The sequence below is a fragment of the Echinops telfairi genome, unplaced genomic scaffold (genome assembly GCF_000313985.2).
Source record: "Echinops telfairi isolate 266 unplaced genomic scaffold, ASM31398v2 ScPeMD7_1713;HRSCAF=2227, whole genome shotgun sequence".
Lineage (NCBI taxonomy): Eukaryota > Metazoa > Chordata > Mammalia > Afrosoricida > Tenrecidae > Echinops > Echinops telfairi.
Genome location: NW_022105611.1, coordinates 18,273,566 through 18,290,857, shown reverse-complemented (window position 1 = coordinate 18,290,857; position 17,292 = coordinate 18,273,566). Strand labels below are relative to the sequence as shown.

General features: G+C 57.8%; 1 protein-coding gene across 1 annotated transcript in view; it reads right to left on the bottom strand.

The window, feature by feature from the left end:
• GDPD5 (glycerophosphodiester phosphodiesterase domain containing 5) overlaps nt 1-16,949 on the bottom strand; it is a 95,524-nt gene extending 78,575 nt beyond the window's left edge. Inside the window, exon 1 of the mRNA XM_045293089.1 lies at nt 16,758-16,949. The gene's annotated coding sequence lies outside the window, so the exon portion shown is untranslated. The remainder of the gene's footprint in view (nt 1-16,757) is intronic.
• Nucleotides 16,950-17,292: the final 343 nt, after the last annotated feature.

Sequence of the window (17,292 nt, the reverse complement as noted above, 5' to 3'; positions counted from 1 at the left end):
ACAACCACAGTCTGGGACCGTGGAGAGCCACCAATTAGGACACAGGGTAATGTGTCCCGGGCTCAAAGAGCCAAAGGCTGAAGAAAGAGGATGAGGAGTGAATGCCACCAGCAGTCAGCCTGTCCCCTCTACCCCTGGGAAGCTTCTGGCCCCTGCCCAGCTAGGACAGAGGGACTGGGCCATGAGGCTGGTGGTGGGGGGAACAAGCCTAGTCTCCCCGCTGCACACACAGCCAAGATTCCTTAGCACCCTCCCCGGCTGGAAGGGGCATGCTGGGGGACCTTGACCAACAGGGAGAGCAGCAGCCTTGCTGACTGGGTAGCAGCCAAGCACAGGGCCATTTGTGGGTGCGGGGGGAGGGGGGTATGGGGGTGCGTGAATGGCACTCCTTTAGCTGGTGACCCCTCCACATGACCAGCCCCAGCCTCAATGGTCCCCTGTTGTTCCTCCATGGCGGCCCACACCACCAGGCTCCTGGCAGAGTCTCAAAGAGGCTTCGTCCACCCCGGTAAAGTGGGTCTCTCCCTGTCTCTCCCACGTGAGTGAAATGGGCAGGTCTCTGCCTTCGCACCTTCATCCGTGCTGCCCCTCTTCAAGAAGGCCCCCAGCCCCACTCCAACCTCTGCTCTTCTTGATGGGGCCTCCTCCCTGCCTAGGGGCTGTGTCCCCCGTCCCTCCCCCAGCGCGACTCAGTCCTCAGAGGAACTTCCCTACTTTTCAACCCTCTAAAGAGGTCGTGGGCAGCAGATTTAAGCAGTGCAAGGCATCCTTGAATCTCCTGACTGCTGCTTCGTGAGCACTGACTGTGGATCCAAGCAAGAGGAAATCCTTGACAACCGCAGTCTTTTCTCCAGAAGCATCACAATAGGGAGAACACGCGCGTGCACGTTGTTGTTGTTATGTGCTGCCAAATCGGTCCCAGCTCACAGTGACCCAGGTGGCAGAGGAGGGCTGCCCACAGTGCCTTTTTGCCCGGCATCCAGGAAGGCATGGATTGCCAGAGCCTCCTTCCACATAGCTGCTGCATGGATTCGAGCTGCCAACTTTTTGGTTAGCAACTGACCTCTTATGCCAGCCTTGGCTCATGCCCAGGGAGGCGGGGGTGGAGGACGACTTCGGCGGCTGGAGGATGGCCTGCTGGCAGCAGGGTGAAGGGGCAGCAGCGTGAGAGCAGCCAGAGCAGCAGCAGGGCCATGGGACGCGGGGCCAGCCAAGCGGGTCCCTGTTCACTGGGCCTGAAAGCCCAGTTAGGCCGGCACCGGTCTCCCCATGTGCCCTGCACACAGACACCCCAATCCAAACAGCAAAGGACATCAGAACTGTCTCGCTGGGAAAATGTGTCACCTTTTATATCCACTCATCCGCATAGCCACACACAGGACAAGCATTCTTACGGTGTGCCAGGCAGATTCTCCGAGGCCCATGGACACAACAGACAGCGCCACACAGTGAAGATGCTGACAAACAAGGGGCTCAGTCCCTGGAGGACGCAGAGGGCGGTGCGGACAGAAAGCACCCAAGTAAGCTGCCACATGGCATCAGGCAAACCACCTTTCTCCCAAGGGTCTCCACCTGGCTACCTGTAAAGTGGGGCTGAGAATAACCACTGAGAATGAAGGCATGGCACTTCAGATGTCAGCTCTCCGAGGGCTCGCAGCCAGCTGGGCAGATGCTGCTAACTCTGTTGTAGCCCCTTTACCGATGAGCAAGCTGAGGTCTGACAGGGGTGAGAGCCAGCCACTGAGAACCACGGTTGCCTGGATCTGGCCTGCCCTGCCAAACAAGCCCCGGGCGGGCCCGTGCCAGGTTGCCGTGAGGATTCTGTGGTGTCGTGGCTATAAAGGCGCTTTGTAAAGCAAAGCTATCATGTGTTCAAAGCCAACAAGGAATAAGCCAGGGTGCCTCCATGGAAACCAACACTGACGCTCACAGGGCACGCAGCACTGGCCACGGCCCAGAGGCCCTGGGCTCCACAGCTCAACCTCCCGCATTCCTTGGCTAGCTTTCTACCATCGTCCGACTCACAGAGATTCGGGTAGGGTTTCCGAGACTGTATGTCTTTCCGGGAGCAGACAGTCTCAGCTTTCTCCCCAGGAGCAGCCCAGGGCAAGGGAAGGGGATCGGAATGTCCCCGGAGACCAGCAAGGGCCCTGGGGGCGCTCAGCATCCCTGGAAGGGGCAGAGTTGCCCCGTCACCACAGGGCGCATTCTCAAATCAGGAGATGGCCTCGCCCATGTCCACTTCGATCTCCTGCACCCCACACTTCTGAGACCCTCCTCAGGATGCACTGGCCAATGATAGCAGGGCCACTCAACCCTGAGGTAACACCCAGTGGGCTGTTCCCTGCTTTACACACTACAGGTACTGACAGGTACGCTGCATGGAAGGTGGGCTCTGCCTGCCTCTGGAGAATCTTCCACCAGAGGAGGTGGTTCTGCTTGCAGCATAGAGAACTTAGGTCAGACACAAACAAGAACTTCCTGCGGATGGATCAGGAATGGGCACTGCATGGAGAAGAGAAGCCGGATGAAGGTAGCTGTAGTGAATACAAGCCACTGTCCCTTCTCTTTATGCCACTTACCCTTCAAACATTCCTAGAGAGCTAGTGTTGCTGCTTCATTTTACAGGTGAGCAATCGAGGCTGCAAGGGGTTGAGTGACTTGGTCAAGGTTTCCTAAGCTCTGCTCAGAGGGGGCAGAGCTGGGGCTCAAAGGAAGGCCACAGAGGGCCAGGCTGCTCCCACACCCACCACGGGCACCCCACTGTTCTTCCTCAGAGGTGCACAGTAGGAGGGACCAGGGGGCCGGGGGTGAGGAAGGACAGGGCTATGTCTCAAGTTGCCCCTGCCCCAACCAAACCCTGGAGGTCTGATCAGTGCTTCCTATACAATGTGCTCCTGACCACCCCATCCTTCCCTCTGACCATCCAACCACTGGTTTGGACCCTGTCCTAGGTCCTTGGGGCCTAGCAGGAACCCCATGTCCCCACCATCTCCCTCAGCCTGTCTCCCCATCACAGAGCTGACCTGGAGTCTCTGTCTGCCGCCCATGTCCTCTGACGGGCCCAGGCTGCCCGACCCGACACTTGCCTGCCCGGTTCTCATACCCTCCTGGGGGGCTGGCTGAGTAGAGGGGTAGCAAGCATAGTCCATTCTGCAAGTTTGAGACTGATGTGGGCCCAGAGCTGCTTCCCACCTCGCCAGTGGCTGCCCAGTTTTAAGGAGAGCATGCCAAGTGGCTGCCCGGGGCCAGGAGTGGAAGGCTAGCCCCACCACTGTGTGCTGTGCTCCCCTGACGCCAGCCAGCCTGCCCGTGACCCACGTCCACTTCCAAAGGCCAGTGGTCCTGATGGGTGCTGTCAGTCAGTTGCGACTGCATAGGCAACAGCAGGCAGCACTGCCTGGTCCTGGGTGGTCCGCAGAACCGGGGGTGTGCTTGACTCCTCCCTGGGGCCACTACGCCTGCTCGGCCATCTCCGTGACTCGTCGTGTTTGCCATCGACCCTCTACTTGACCAAGCACGCTGTCAGCTCCCTCCTGATACCATATCCAAAGGATGTGAGACAAAGTCTCCCACCATCAAAAAGCCGCTGCGAAGCTGGGCTGGAATTCAAACCCAGGTGCCTGACACCAGACGCTGAATGCTGTTTCCCACGGCACCGGTCACCTGCCCTTTGCAAGCCTCCCGCGGACTCTGGATTTCTGCGGGCCTCCCCTCCTGGCAGTAGGCCCACTGGTCATGCCTTCGTGCCTGACACGAACTCCTCCTTCCTCCCAAAGGCCCTTTCCTGCCCAATTTGGACCAGCTATGGCCCCGCCACAGGCTCCTCTCAAACAACGCGCCCCCTGACCCCTCTCTCTTCTGAGCTCCTGTCTTGCCTGGTGCTGAGGAGGATGAACTATGCCCTGCCTCCCTGCTCCCTTGACCCCCAGCCCTGAGGGCGCCCCGCAGGGCAGGGACAAGCTGCCACATGGTCCTCTGGGGCAGCATTTGGGGACCTTTGGTCGGGGGTGGTTCAAACGCACCAGCAGCACATCAGAGAGATGCGGCAGGCTGGTCCATAAACGGTACAGCCTTGGGAACCGGATAGGCTGCTGCAGGGTCACCAGGAGGAGCTGAATGGCACACAGTAAAAAGTCTGACCCCTCTTTCACAGAGACTCCATACCCGGGGGTGGCTGACGGGTGCGTGTCACTCTGGTGGCAAGGCTGCAGAAAACGGTCGCAGCCCTGTCACGGGAGCAGTGTACACAGCGTGCTAACTGCTACAGTCCTCACTCTGCTGGGCCATCCCACCTTGAATTCCGCACAAGATCTGTGAGCGTGAGCAAGACCGCAGCCGTTTTTATTTAAATTATCCCTGTTCAAGAATAATTAATTTTGTTATACATTTATCTTGATAGGTCTCGACAGGGTCCAGGGGTTCAAACAAAGTTTGGAATGTTGATCCGTAGTTGAATCCTGCTTGGAGTCTAACTGAGGCGCCGTGGCCCAGTAGTGGTTGTGTGTTGGGCTGTGCTCCCCAGGTCGGCAGTTTGGAACCACCAGCAGCTCGGATAGAGAAAGACGGGGCTTTCTACTCCCGTAAACAGTTACCTAGTCTCGGAAACTCACGGGGCAGTTCTACCCTGTCCTATAGGGTCACTATGAGTCGGCACCGGCTCGATGGCTGCGAGTTTAGTTCTGGAGTCTAATTAACCCTGGCAGCTTTCTGGATCATTGTGTAAGATTGATGAGGAGTGGTCAGTGGAAAGTACATGTCAAGATAGTAAGTTCTCGAGCTCTTCTTTGGTGTACTCCCTGGGCTTTTGTACTTGGGGGTCTGTCTGGCTTGTGTTTCCTGTCATGTATCTCAGGAAATGATAGCCCACTTGCATGTAATCTGGGACTAATATTGCCAGAAGAAATAGGCTCAACACCACTGGGAAAAGCAGGATAATTCAAGCATGCATCAAACAGCCATGGTCGCTGTAGGATATTCCGTGATCTCACATATGAGTCAGAGGTTTTCTCTGTCTCTGCTCCCCTGGGAGTGGCTCACAGGGCGGCGAGGCCCAGCATTTGGGGTGACAGAAATGCCTGCCATCGCCTGGGTACTTCCAGCTCACCAGGCTCGGCCTCCACACTTCTCAACTTGCCAGCACTCTGCTTCACACCCGCTTCAAGGATGAGGACAGTGAGGCGCCGAGATTAAGGGCCCCGTGCTAGCGTAGCCCAGCTCTGCAGCGATGGCTCGGGACTTCAGGAGAAAATCGGACTTTGGAGCCGCACTGAAGACTGCCCAGAAACAAGGGCTGGAGCTGGAGGGAGCTCAGGGCCACGTGTGGGGGCACAGCGGGACCCTGTGGTGAACATGGGGTGCTGACAAAGCAGAGATGGAGGACTGGCCCACTTGGGCTGTGTTGGTCACGTTTGCGGTGGGGGGCTGAGAGAGATCCTCTTCCTTTAGGGTATGCTGGCTTCTTAGAGTAACTGTAACAAAATGCCACAAAGTGTGTGTGGAGGGGTGTGAGGTAGTTAAGGCTCATCGTGCCAACCTGGCTGATAAATACATGTAGGATTAATTGAAGGGTGGAGAGATAAATGGCTCTGTGAGCCTCACCTTTCTAGTTCTTGGGTCTCTTGCTTTCTGATGGCTGGACCAGGCTGCAGCTGCTTTAGCCAGTTCCCTGCTTCAAGTGGCAAGGCTCACTTCCTGCAAGACATCCCTGAGAAGCTACATGGACCTACCCCGATGCAGCCCTGGGTGCTGGAGCAGCCACGTGGCGACCCCTGCCAGTGCTAAGATGTTTACACATTCACTGACTCAGCTTTCCTCCTGCAGTCGGCGTCATTGTGTGTGTTTTGTGAGATGGAAGAGGACTTTGTGGATTGGTGTCGGACATATGGGATCATGTTGAACTTGTGAGCTTGGGCAGCACTGGGTTGGGATGTTTTCTTGATGTGCACTTACCCTTTATAGAAAACTCTCTCTTATACATATGAGTTTCTGTGGATTTGTTTCTCTAATGTACCCAGACTAGCACAGGGCGCTTAAAATGACAGGGAGTTGTTGTCTCGTTGTTCTGGAGGCTAAATTCCAAATTCAGACTGTTGGCCTGAATGCTGGCAGGGTCACATTGTCTCTGGGGGAAAAAAACCCAAAACACCAACTCACTGCCACTGAGTGGTGCCGACTCACAGCAACCACACAGGCCTAGGAAAGAGCCCTCCCCGGCTCCCCTGGCTGCGGGCAGCCTCATGCCAGGGCTCACAGCTGCCGCGAGGCTGGCCCGGTCTTCATGCTCACACGCCTCTGCTGTCCGCGCCGCGCTTCGTCAGGGCAGGGCTGCCAGGAGTGACGGCGGCGGGTTTTTGTTTGTTTTTCACTCAGATGGGAATAGAACTCTTCCTACTTCCCCGTATGCTCTCATATTGACTCACAGATTCTCAATGTGGTCTACTCCCCCATCCCCATTCCAGAAAAAAAATCACTCCGTGCCCACCTTCCCCCACCCCACCCCACAACAAAATCATTTATACTATAGCCCATAACCCAAGACAAAGTGTAGGTATCTGCTTTTGCCGCCCACTCTGTGAAGCACCGCGTTCGCTGACAGCAGCTTCAAGGACTCTGTCCGGTGGAGGTCCTGTTCGCAGGCATCATGAGGTCAGGCCTGCGCGCAGCTTTGTGGGGGCCAAACAATTCAGCCGTAAGAATGCTGGAGTAACAGCCGATGACCCTGAAATGGCATGCTGAGGGCCAGGAGCACTGTCCTCCATGGCTTCTGGCTGATGGCGGGGAGGACTGCTGTCCCCTGACCCTCCTCTCCACTGGCCACCTGCTGAAGTCCCAGAAGCTGGCCTCGGTGGGCTGTGTGGAGTCCATGCTGCCGGCTTCTGGGTGGTTCTCTCAGTGACTGGAGGAAGGAAGAGATCACGGCAAGCTTTTGCTCCTGCAATGCCTTCTGGGTTGGCTTCCTCCCTTTGCCCTTCAGGCTTGGGCAGGAACTAACTGCTCTGAGGTGCTCTGGGCACTGCACTGGCTGTGTCTGGTTTTCCAGGAGCCGTCATGGCATGGTGGTTACACACTGGGCTGTTACCCACAAGATCGGCAGTTTGAAGCTAGCAGCCACCCTGCCTGCTCCTGTGAAGAATCCCTAGGGAGCAAGCAACTCTATTCTGTGCCATGGGCTCACGATGAGTCAAAACCAACTCCTGGTATACCAAAGCCAACCAAACTCACTGCCATCAAGTCAATGCTGGTGCACAGTGACTCCCCTGTGGGTTTCTGAGTCCGTAACTGCTCACGGGAGCAGAAAGCCCGGTCTTTCTCCCAAGGAGCTGCTGGTGGTTTCAAACTGCTAACCATGTGGATTGCAGCCCAACATGTTACCACTCCACCAGCAGGGCTCCCAACTCAATCGTAGCGAGGGTGCTTTCGTTTTTTCCTCTGCTGTTTCTCACCTGAGCAGGGAGAGGCAGGAGACTCAGTGGTAGAATCCTTCCTCATCTTCCAAGTATAAGTCTCAGGTGGGATCCCTGGCCATGCCCCTCATGCACAGCCACTGCCCCTCTGTCAGGAGAGGCCGGCGTACCGCTGGGGTGCTGGACTGGGATTCCAGACTCAGGAGGACTAGCAAGAGAGGCCTGGCAATCCACTCCTTAGACTCAGCCAATGCGCTATCCACGAAGATGCTGGTTGACCAAAAAACGATGGGGGGGGTGGGGGAGGGGAGGAAACCTGGAGGAGCACCAGAGTTATGGGCACCTACTGCTATCTACCCAGCCCTGCAGCCGTGGTAATCTACAGGTAGAAGCTAATAGACCCTCGGCCAAACAGGTGTGTGGGGGAGAGGGGGAGAGTGGGGGTTGGCAGAGGATGCTTGTACATGCGTGTATTTACTTTTGCTGCAAGTACATCTGTGAATGAGGAGGAGCCTAGAGGGGGTTACGAAACCCCTTAGACAGAACCAGACACCTTTAGGGAGTGAGTCACAGGGCCTGGGGGATCAGGACTGTGGTCTCCGGAACACGAAAGCCAACATGATGGAGTTCGCAAAGACCACATTCTACAAGCTACTTTTTGGCCAGGGGCGACGGGGGTCTTCAACGCTCATGGGCAGCCATCTAAGGACAACTCCTAGTCTCTCCCTGGCTGGAGGAAAGAGAGCGATGGGCAGTGAAGGACACATCTGGGGGACTGATGACTAGACCATGCAAACGCCAGTCTACGCAACCCCGCGGCCAGAAGGTGCCTGGCCACCATTACCAACTGCTTTGCAAGGATATTAAAAGTTCAGGATAGAGCGGGGGAAATCACAAGAGACTGAGGTAGAGACTAGCCACCAGGTCTAGGACTGAACTCACTGCTGGGCTAGGATCATCAACCACAGATGACCAAAGGGCAGCACGGACAAGGCTCAGGGGGCAGGAGAGGAGGAGGGAGGCAGACGGAAACAGGATGGTAGCAGAGAGGAGGGCACGGTCAAGGACCGCAACAGACGACGCGAGACAAAATATGCGTGAATTGCTTGCGTGCACTCTGAACCTTCAGCTAAGTCACAGTTTAAGAGCTTTTTAAAAATCGGTCATTGGATATGAAAAAATAATCATTTATAAATTCCCAAGGGCTGGTGAGGGAGAGAGAGGGTGGGGGAGGGAAGGGAAAAAAAGAAGAGCTGAGACCAAGGGCTCCAGTAGAAAGAAAATGCCTTGAGAATGATGATGGCAACAAATGTACCAGCGTGCCTGACACAGTGGATGGATGGATGCGTTGTGGTAAGAGCTGTACGAGCCCCTAATACAATGATTAAAAAAATCAAATCACGTCATTGGACACTATGGGTCGCCACAGTCTGAGGCCTAAGCAACCCCCAGGATAGTTCAGGGCCGACCCTGGGACAGTCAACTGGCCCAGTGACTTGAGGACGCTGTGACTTGAGGAGCCCGCCCCCATGGGCAGAGACACCCTCTGGGACTGGCCTGGGCCTGGCTGGAGCAGGAGGGAGTTGACTCATCAGTGACAGCGGAGCAGCCTAGAGGGACCTTGGCGAGGAGGTGGCACAGGCCAGGGTGGGGTGGGAGTGGGGAGCATGGTGCGAGGCAGGGGGCTGGATTCAGCTCTGCCGTGAGTATAATGCCTGACCTTGGTGGTTGACGATACGCTAGGCATTGAGCTTGCCTCTCCAAATACCTCACGCGCTTCGCAGAACAACCCATGGGCAGAACCCCCACTTCTGTACCTTACAGAAGAGAAAACAGCTGCTCACAGGGATGAAGTCACTCACACCCAGGGTCGTACTGCTGGTAGGCAGCGGAGTCGGCCTTCAAATGCAAGCTTCCAGCCTGTCCTGGTAACCGCCTTCACACGCCTTTTATTGGGCTGACTTCGACAAGGTCAGTTATGGCGAGGGCCTGCACAGGGGCCTCAGATGTCCCCGCCGCACCCTCCCCAGAGAGGAAAAAACAACCTTGTGACATTCTTCAGTTCTCCCAGGTGGGACAGGGGCCCCAAGCAGGCAGCACAGTTGGGTGTCCAGGTTGGAAAAACAAGCAGCTTCAGACAAAGGGTCATTGTTAAGGAGAGCCTGACACTCTGGCCATTAAAATAAAACCAAGCAAAACAGAGTGCGGGCTGCTCTGTGATGTCCCTCAGAGAGGAGGGGGGCAGTGGAGAGGGTCCAAATCGAGGTGCGGATGCCCCCACCAGCCCCACATCTCGGACCTCGAGACCTGGTCCCAGGGGCCAGGCTGACAGGAAGAGCATTTCTGGGGTCTCCATCCAGCAGCGCTGCCATGCATTCTCTCAGTGACCTGCCACGGAGCACCACGACGTGCCGGGCACTCCACCGGTGCTTCCCACGCAGGGCCTCTCTTGCTCACCACGCCTCTTCAGAGGGAGATTATCTAGAATCCCTGTTTTTCTGATGAGGAAACTGAGGGCCAGAGAAGACACCCAAGCAGAAAACAGAGGCATGTTGGAGCACAGGATTATGGGATGCCAAGACTCTAGGCAGGAGGCTGCAGGGAGGGCAAACCACAGAGGGCAGGAGTGGCCGTGGAGGAAGTGGCCGCTTGGCATGGGATCTGGTGGGGAACGTTGGGGGGGAGGGGAGCTGCAGAAGGCAGACCCAAGGCTCTCAGGCTCAGCTTTCAAACCGCCTGGGGAATTTTAAAAACACCAATGCTTGGTCCCAACCCAGCAATTCTGGATCAGGGCCCAGACAAGACTTTGAAAATTTCCCAAGTGAGTCTACCATGAGCTGGGGGTACTGTGCCCACTAAAGACCCTCTCCCCTCCCCACACCTCTTAAGGAGATTTGATGTAATACCTTGCCCCCTGCTGACAGGAGGGGTGAAAACCAGGCAGAATCAAAGAGGGGAGGCCAGGTCCTTCAGGCCCCACAGCCAGCCCCAAGGGGAGGCTCTCTCCAGGGTGAGGCACTGGAAGGAGACTGGGGCTCAGGGTCTTGGGTCCCTCATCAATGGGCTTTACATGGAAAACAAGCGAAAACAAAAGAGTTTCTCTCAGAGCCTCCTGGGTGAGAGGGTGGGCCAGAATCTTCTTGGCATTTCTTGTATTTTGTTTTATTAAGACTCCACTCAGTAACAAGCGACACAGCTTGGGAGCACAAAGATAAAAGAATTCAAAGCCAGGCCTGTTTACTCTTTTCTGCAGGAGATCTGGTCCCAGGCCTGGGAAGAGCTGGGGCTCGCACTTCCTCCCCACCTGCCTTCTGGCCTTTCTTGTTGGCCTACCAGAAGGGAGTGTCACAGAGTGGGGGTGGGGGCAGCATGGGGTGGTAGGAAGAGGGAGGCTTGTGATGTCAGAGGAGCCTGGGGTCTGCCTAAACTCCACCCCCTCGCCAGCTATGTGACCTTGCAGCAGTGCAGGGAGGGTCCAGGAACCCTGATCAGCTCAACTGCAGGAACACCACCTCCAGGAAGCCTTCCCCGATGCCTCGACCCCCCCACCCCCAGCACCAGGCAAATCCAGTAGCTGGCCTTCCTTGCTTCTTGCTGGGTAATCCTTGCTTCTCGGTCCAGGCTTCCTTCGTAGGCTGCTCATTCCTACATTCCACAGAGCAGCTGCCCTCTGCTGGGATTCCTTCCACGGTCCTTTCCCGTGGCCTGCTCTTCCACAGACTCTGACCGGGTGTTGCCAATATCTTCCAATAATAACAGTGCCCTGTCGCTGAGCACCTATTCCACGCGGGGCATTTTCCCGACCCCTGGCATGGGTTAATGCGTGTCACCCACACGACCGCCCCAAGAGGCAGGTGCTGTAACTGTCTCCATGTGAGGGGAAACGGAAGTCCAGGGAAGGTCCATCATTTGCCCGGTCACACAGCGAGGTTTGAACTGGAACCCGGCACGCTCTTCAGCATTCTCCCATACCACCCTCACCCCCCACCGACGGGTCAGCCCTCCGGCCAGAGAGCTTACTTCTCACAAAAGCTAAGTCTAAGTGTTCACTTGGGCAAATGTCAGGTTCCCTCAGAGACCCACAGCTTCAGATGTGGGCATGTGTGTATGTGTGTCAGAGAGAAAGAAGGGCAGAGAGGAAGACAGACAGACAGACAGAGAGATCATGGACAGTGCTTCCCTTTAAGGAAGGGCACTGACTGGACCCCAGGCAACCCCTCCCACTGGCTTGGCTTTAATCCTGCTGCTCAGGCCTCAGGAGCCCTGTCCCCGGATGTCCCCATCCTGCTTCCTGCCCAAACCCTCTGAGGCCACCTGCTCACCCACTGTTGCTTGCAGCACCTCTGCCAATCCCACCTGCCATGCAGGCAGCCACAGAAGTCCTCCCTGAAGTCCAGCATGCCCTCCTCCTGGCATCCTTTGCTGGACTCTTTAATCAGCTTCTGACTGAGTCAACTCCATTGACAAGGACAGGGAGGGGACAGGCAAGGGGGCTCATGCTGACGGAGTGTCTGCCTGTGGGCCGGGCCGGGCAGCCCCTTCCTGCCAGCTCATTTACCCTCAGAGCCCTGTTATTACCTGTCCGCTTTACAGAGGAGGAGACAAGCACAAGGGCTGAGTAACTTGCCCTGGGACCTGCTGGGAAGTCCTCTACCGGCCTGGCTGCTCCTCTGGGGTGGAGCACTACTGGGCACCCTGTGGAAGAGGGAATGTGTGGGATGGGTGGGGGTGGGGTATCCATCCCCAAGCCCCAGACTGCCATCAGTGGGTGGAGGGAGCTCTGGATGAGCAAGGGAGGAGGGTCTGATTCTGCCTGTTTGAGAGAAGTCCTGGAAGCTTCCAGATGGTGGTATCTTCCGGCCTGGTTGGGCTCCTCACTGCTCCCTCCCACAACCACAGCGACAGGAGAAAGGGCCAGGCTTGGCCTACAAAGCACCATGCCCAATGGGCACTGGCCATGGCCTAGAGAGGCTGCACCGGGAGGAGAAGCTGGCTCCCCTGCCAGCCGCCCGGCCAATGACCCCACTGTGGCCGGGCCAGTCTGCCTCTAGCCCTGCCAACCTGGCCCGGCCCAGCCAGCTCTCAATCATAGGGACATCTATGCCCAGCTAATGACCATGCTGCCTGCAGCCCAGGCCACCACCCTCCTTTGGGGTGAGGCCGCAGCTAGGCGCAGAGCCTGGTGGCCCAGACAGAGGCCTGGCCAAAAACCTCAACCACCCATCCTACCACATCCTCTGCCCCTGGTGATGTGGTCGCCTGCTCCTCCTTCCAGGGTCATGAAGGACACTGCAGAAAGCTAGAGCTATGGGGGCCTTGGCCACTGACCCACTCACTGCAGACACGGGGCAACAAGACCAGAGAGGGGGCTGAGCTCCCCAGGGGCACACAGCTGAGGCTGGAGCTCAGAGCCCGGGATCCCAGCCTGCTTCTTTCCTGGGCCCCACAGCCTTTGCCTTGAGAAGACTCCTTATCAGGCTATTACACATGAAGTGCCCTCTCTGAGCAGCTAGAGTCAAGGAGACAGGACTGCCTATCAGCAGTCTAAGCAGGAGGCAGGCCCAGAAGGGAGGTTTCTAATTCACACAGGCACGAACTGGATGTCCTGCCCCCACTGTGGAGCCGTGCCACCTGAGCAAGACACCGTAGCCCTCTGAGCCCCAGTTTCTAGGGGAATTAACAGTAGCTCCCTCCCAGGGTCACCAACAGAAATGTCTCAGCCCAGGGCTTTACCCATTGCCTGACCAATAGAAAATGTACTCAAGCACATCACCCCAAAGCCAAACGCACGGCCATGGAGCCGATGCTGTCTCAGAGCAGCCCTACCAGACAGAGTAGAACCCAGACCGCAACTCTAGCGACTGGTGGTTTCCAACTGCTGGCCTTGAAGCCCAACTCGTACTCACTACACCCCCCGGGTTCCTCTCAATGCACATCGGTTATTGTGAATCCCATGACAGTCTCAGTCCACCACGACACGGACGCACTTTATAAATTGCTGTCTGCTGTGACTGTCATTAGATGCCCTCGAGTCGGTGGGTGCCGGGGATGACCGCCCTCAGCTGGTCCTTAGCAGGTGGGGAGCACGGAAGAGGCAGGCTGCTCTTTCGGATGAGGAGCAGGTGCAGGGACACAGCCCACGTGTTGTATTTGAGGGATTAAGGTGGGCAAGGCCACAGATGCCCAGGCACGTGCCACTCAGGGTTCTAAGGGGGGAGGGCTCCACAGCGGGGTCTGACGTTTGAGGACATCTACCCTCTACTCACCCCTCCTCTTTGCCACCCCCACCTCCGACTCCAGAAGCCCAGCATCACAACTCCAAGTTCTTCCCACCATCCAATCCCCCACACTGGCCCGCCCCATGGTTCTTATTCACGATTGAGCACACCCCGCCTCCCCTGAGGACCTAACTTCTCTCCAAGGCAGCAGTTCTCAACCCTTTGGGGGGTCAAACGACCCTTTCACAGGGGTCACCCAATTCATAACAGTAGCAAAATGATAGTGATGAAGGATCAACAAAAATAATTTTATGGTCGGGGGGGTCACCAGCACACAAGGAACTGTATGAAAGGGTCGTGGCATTAGGAAGGTTGAGAACCACTGCTCCACCTAACAGCCCAGGCCTCAGGGCCTCCTCTGCCAGAGAAGGGACTGGGGTGCCAGGTGCCCCGCCCACATGGCACAGCCTGGACGCAGCCCTGAGACCCGATGGCAGGACTCCAGTTGGTTCTCCAGGCAGGCAGCCTCGAGCTACAGCCCAGAGCCCTCCTCCCTGACAAAGCCTTCCCCCTTTCTGCCAGTTCCCAGGGCCTCTCCCCACCCCACCCTACTCCTCACTCTTGGTCCCTTTCCCCACCCATTTGGAATTTCGGAAGCCCACAGCTGAAGCCGGTGCCCACTGTTTCCTAAGGCAGGGGGTGGGGGTATCCCATCTGGAAAGAGCCAGAGTAGATCATAGGTGTGTCGGGGGGCCCCACCCCCACCCCCCTGTATTCCAACTTGACTCGTGGGGCACAGCTTGGAACTGCCTGCCTCCTCTGGTGGGATTCAGAAGCTCGGCTGAACACAGAGCCCTTTCCGAAGGCTGCCTCCCACAGGGCGGGGAGCAATAAATTATTCACTGTACCTTTGTGCGGAGGGAAGCCAGACAATGGGCCAGAGGGAATGGACACCAGCAGCCCCAAGAAAGCCAACCGTCTGGGGGTGAGGTTGGATTCCACAGCTCCTGCTCTGGTCCCCTAGAAATCCTCTGGGGCTGGGGCGGGGCTCTGGCACAGAGGTCTGGCCCACAGGAGTCTGAGCTGGGCCCCTCTGTGTCTCAGGCCTCGGCACAGCACCCTGCCATCTAATCCGAGGCAAGACTGGAGCTGTTCTCAGGTGTGTTTAAAAGAATGTCCCGGGTCAGAAGTCAAGCTCCACTGTCCTCGTTAGGGAAACAAGCGGATACTTGGTCAGGCCCTATCTTTTTTAAAGTTGTGTAGCTCGTTTAATCCTCACAAGCACCCTGGACAGGAAGTGTTTGGGTTTTCCAGAAGAGATGCTACAGGCTGGAGCTCAGAGATGTGAAGGGATTTGCCCAGGGCCACCTGCCGCCGCCTGGTCAGCCTGGCTGACCCTGGGCCACCTCTCACCAGTTATTAAGCTCCCAGGTTGCAACTGGGACCCAGGGGTTACATTGCTTTTACAGCTGGGCACCTGTAGGGCGCCTGGTCTGCAGCCAATGCCCAGTCAGTTCCTGGCACAAACACAAGGGCCCTGGACAGGTCATTTCCGAGCCTCAGTTTCCCACACAGGCCATTAATAACAAGCCCAATCCTGGCAAAACCAACCATGCCCTTCTTAGCGCTTGACAGCCTGCAGGACGTGAGCACCCCACTATCTCAGAAGGGGTTACACACTGCACCCCTAACCCCATTTTACAGGTGAGGCTCTGGGCCAAGGACTCATCCCTGCTCTGCCTGCTGCCAGTTCCAGGCTCTTTTCCGGCACACCGTGAAATGAGATCACAGGTATGAACTGATTTCATCAAAGAGCAGCTTTGTTCACATGCAAGGATTAGTCCAAGGATTTGGATCCCCATGGGAGAAGGGGGAGTTCCCACAGCCCCTCAGTCACCTTCTACTCCAGGCTTCCCCAAGCCCTCCTCTCCCTGGGGCCTAAGCATACAGCCTCTCCCTCCACCTCCTGGGGCTTTCCAAGGTAGTTTCCCTGGAGGAAGCTGAGCAGAGTAGGGGTTAGCCAGTCCTACCCAAGGCCACAGGCCGCACACCAAGGCCACTTTCCTCCTCTCCCTTCCCCTCCAGAATAAGCGCCCGAGTTCATACCATGGACTCTTTCACAATGCCTCTCTCCCTGCACCCTGGGAGCCCAGCACCTGGGGCTGTGCCTGTGCCCTGGCAGCAGCCACCCCCTCCCCCAGGAGACCTTGAGCCAGCCTTTCCCCTCCTGGGCCAGAGATGCCTCTGCAGGCTCTCCTGCCAGAAGAGGCTGAGCTGGGACCTTCAGTCTGGCCAGCGGCCCTGCGGCTGCTGGTCTATCTCTGCCCCCAGCACAGACCACCCTGACTCTCACACAGCCTCACCTCAGGGTGGGGGAAAACCCCAGCCACCCAGAAAAACACTAACGGGGAAGGGGAAGTGGATACTTGAAGAGTGTTTGGGAAGGTTTGCTTAAGTCCACTTCTGGCTTACCTTGGGACCTAGGGCAACTGGCACCCCCTTTCTGGACCTCAGTGTCCCCATTAGTAAGAGGAAGGTGCAGAGCTGTGTGTGTGCCCAGTGGTCACACCCCCCACCCCAGCTAAACGGCATCGCAGACCTCCAGGGTCTTATCAGAGAACCCGGTGCGTGTAGTATACACCCAGAGCTTGTCTCCACCCAGGGCCCAGGGAGGGGGCCCGCTCTTCCATTCCCGGGTCCACAGGGAGGGAGGTTACTGGTTTGGGAGACTTCTTGTCTTTGCCTTCAACGCCTGGCCACCTTTCCAAGGAGGTGACAGGCCAGGGCGTGGAAAGGAAAGAGATGGAAAGACCCTCTCCCCCACTCCGCTCTTGGCTGTTCCAATGGCCTATGGACACACTTAATCTCCTGCCCGACTGTGTCTCCTGGGTCTCACTCGACAGTGAAAAGCGCAAGGTCCCTCGGTTGGCCGAGCCTCAGTTTCCCCCTCGGTAAGGGCCCATCGGAGCGGCCATGCATGCGTCTCAGCCAGGGAGCCGCATGAGCAAGGGAGGGGCGCGGACCACCAACACAATGAGTGCCGGTTCTTCCCGTCTCCCTCCCACCCGCAGCCGCCCCTGCGCGGCCCCGTGGGGCTGGGGGCCGCCCTGGCCAGGCATCCGGGCTCTCTCACCTGCAGCTCTCGGACCTCGCCGCCGCCGGGGCAGGGGGTCCGCGTTGGGACACGGGCTGAGCGCCTCGCAGGGGCGAAAGGAAGGTGGCAGCAGCAGCACCGGCCCGGTTCAGTTCGACTGTCCTGACTGCCCGCAACCCCTCGCGGGGCGCTGGAGTCGGGCAGGGACTCGCCGGGCGCTGCTCACGCGGTCCGGAGTCCGACGCCCGAGTCCCAGGCAGCCGGAGGTCTGCGGCTTGGGCGCGTCCTGCAGCCTCTGCACCAGGTGGAGGCTCTGGGAGCGCCCCGCGTGAACTCCGGGCCGGAGGGCGGGGGGCGAGCCAGCACCGACAGGCCGGACAGTGGGGTTCGGGCGTCCCGGCGCGGAGCCCGGGGCGGGGGCAGGCCGGGCAGCCGGGCAGCGCACCGGCAGGGACCGCGGAGGTCGGAGCTCCGCGGGGAAGTCTGCTCCCGTCCGGACTCTGCTCGCTCTGCAAAACAGGGTGGACCTCGGCGCGGCGGCTGCTCCGGGGCTCCAGGCCGCCGCTCCACTTCC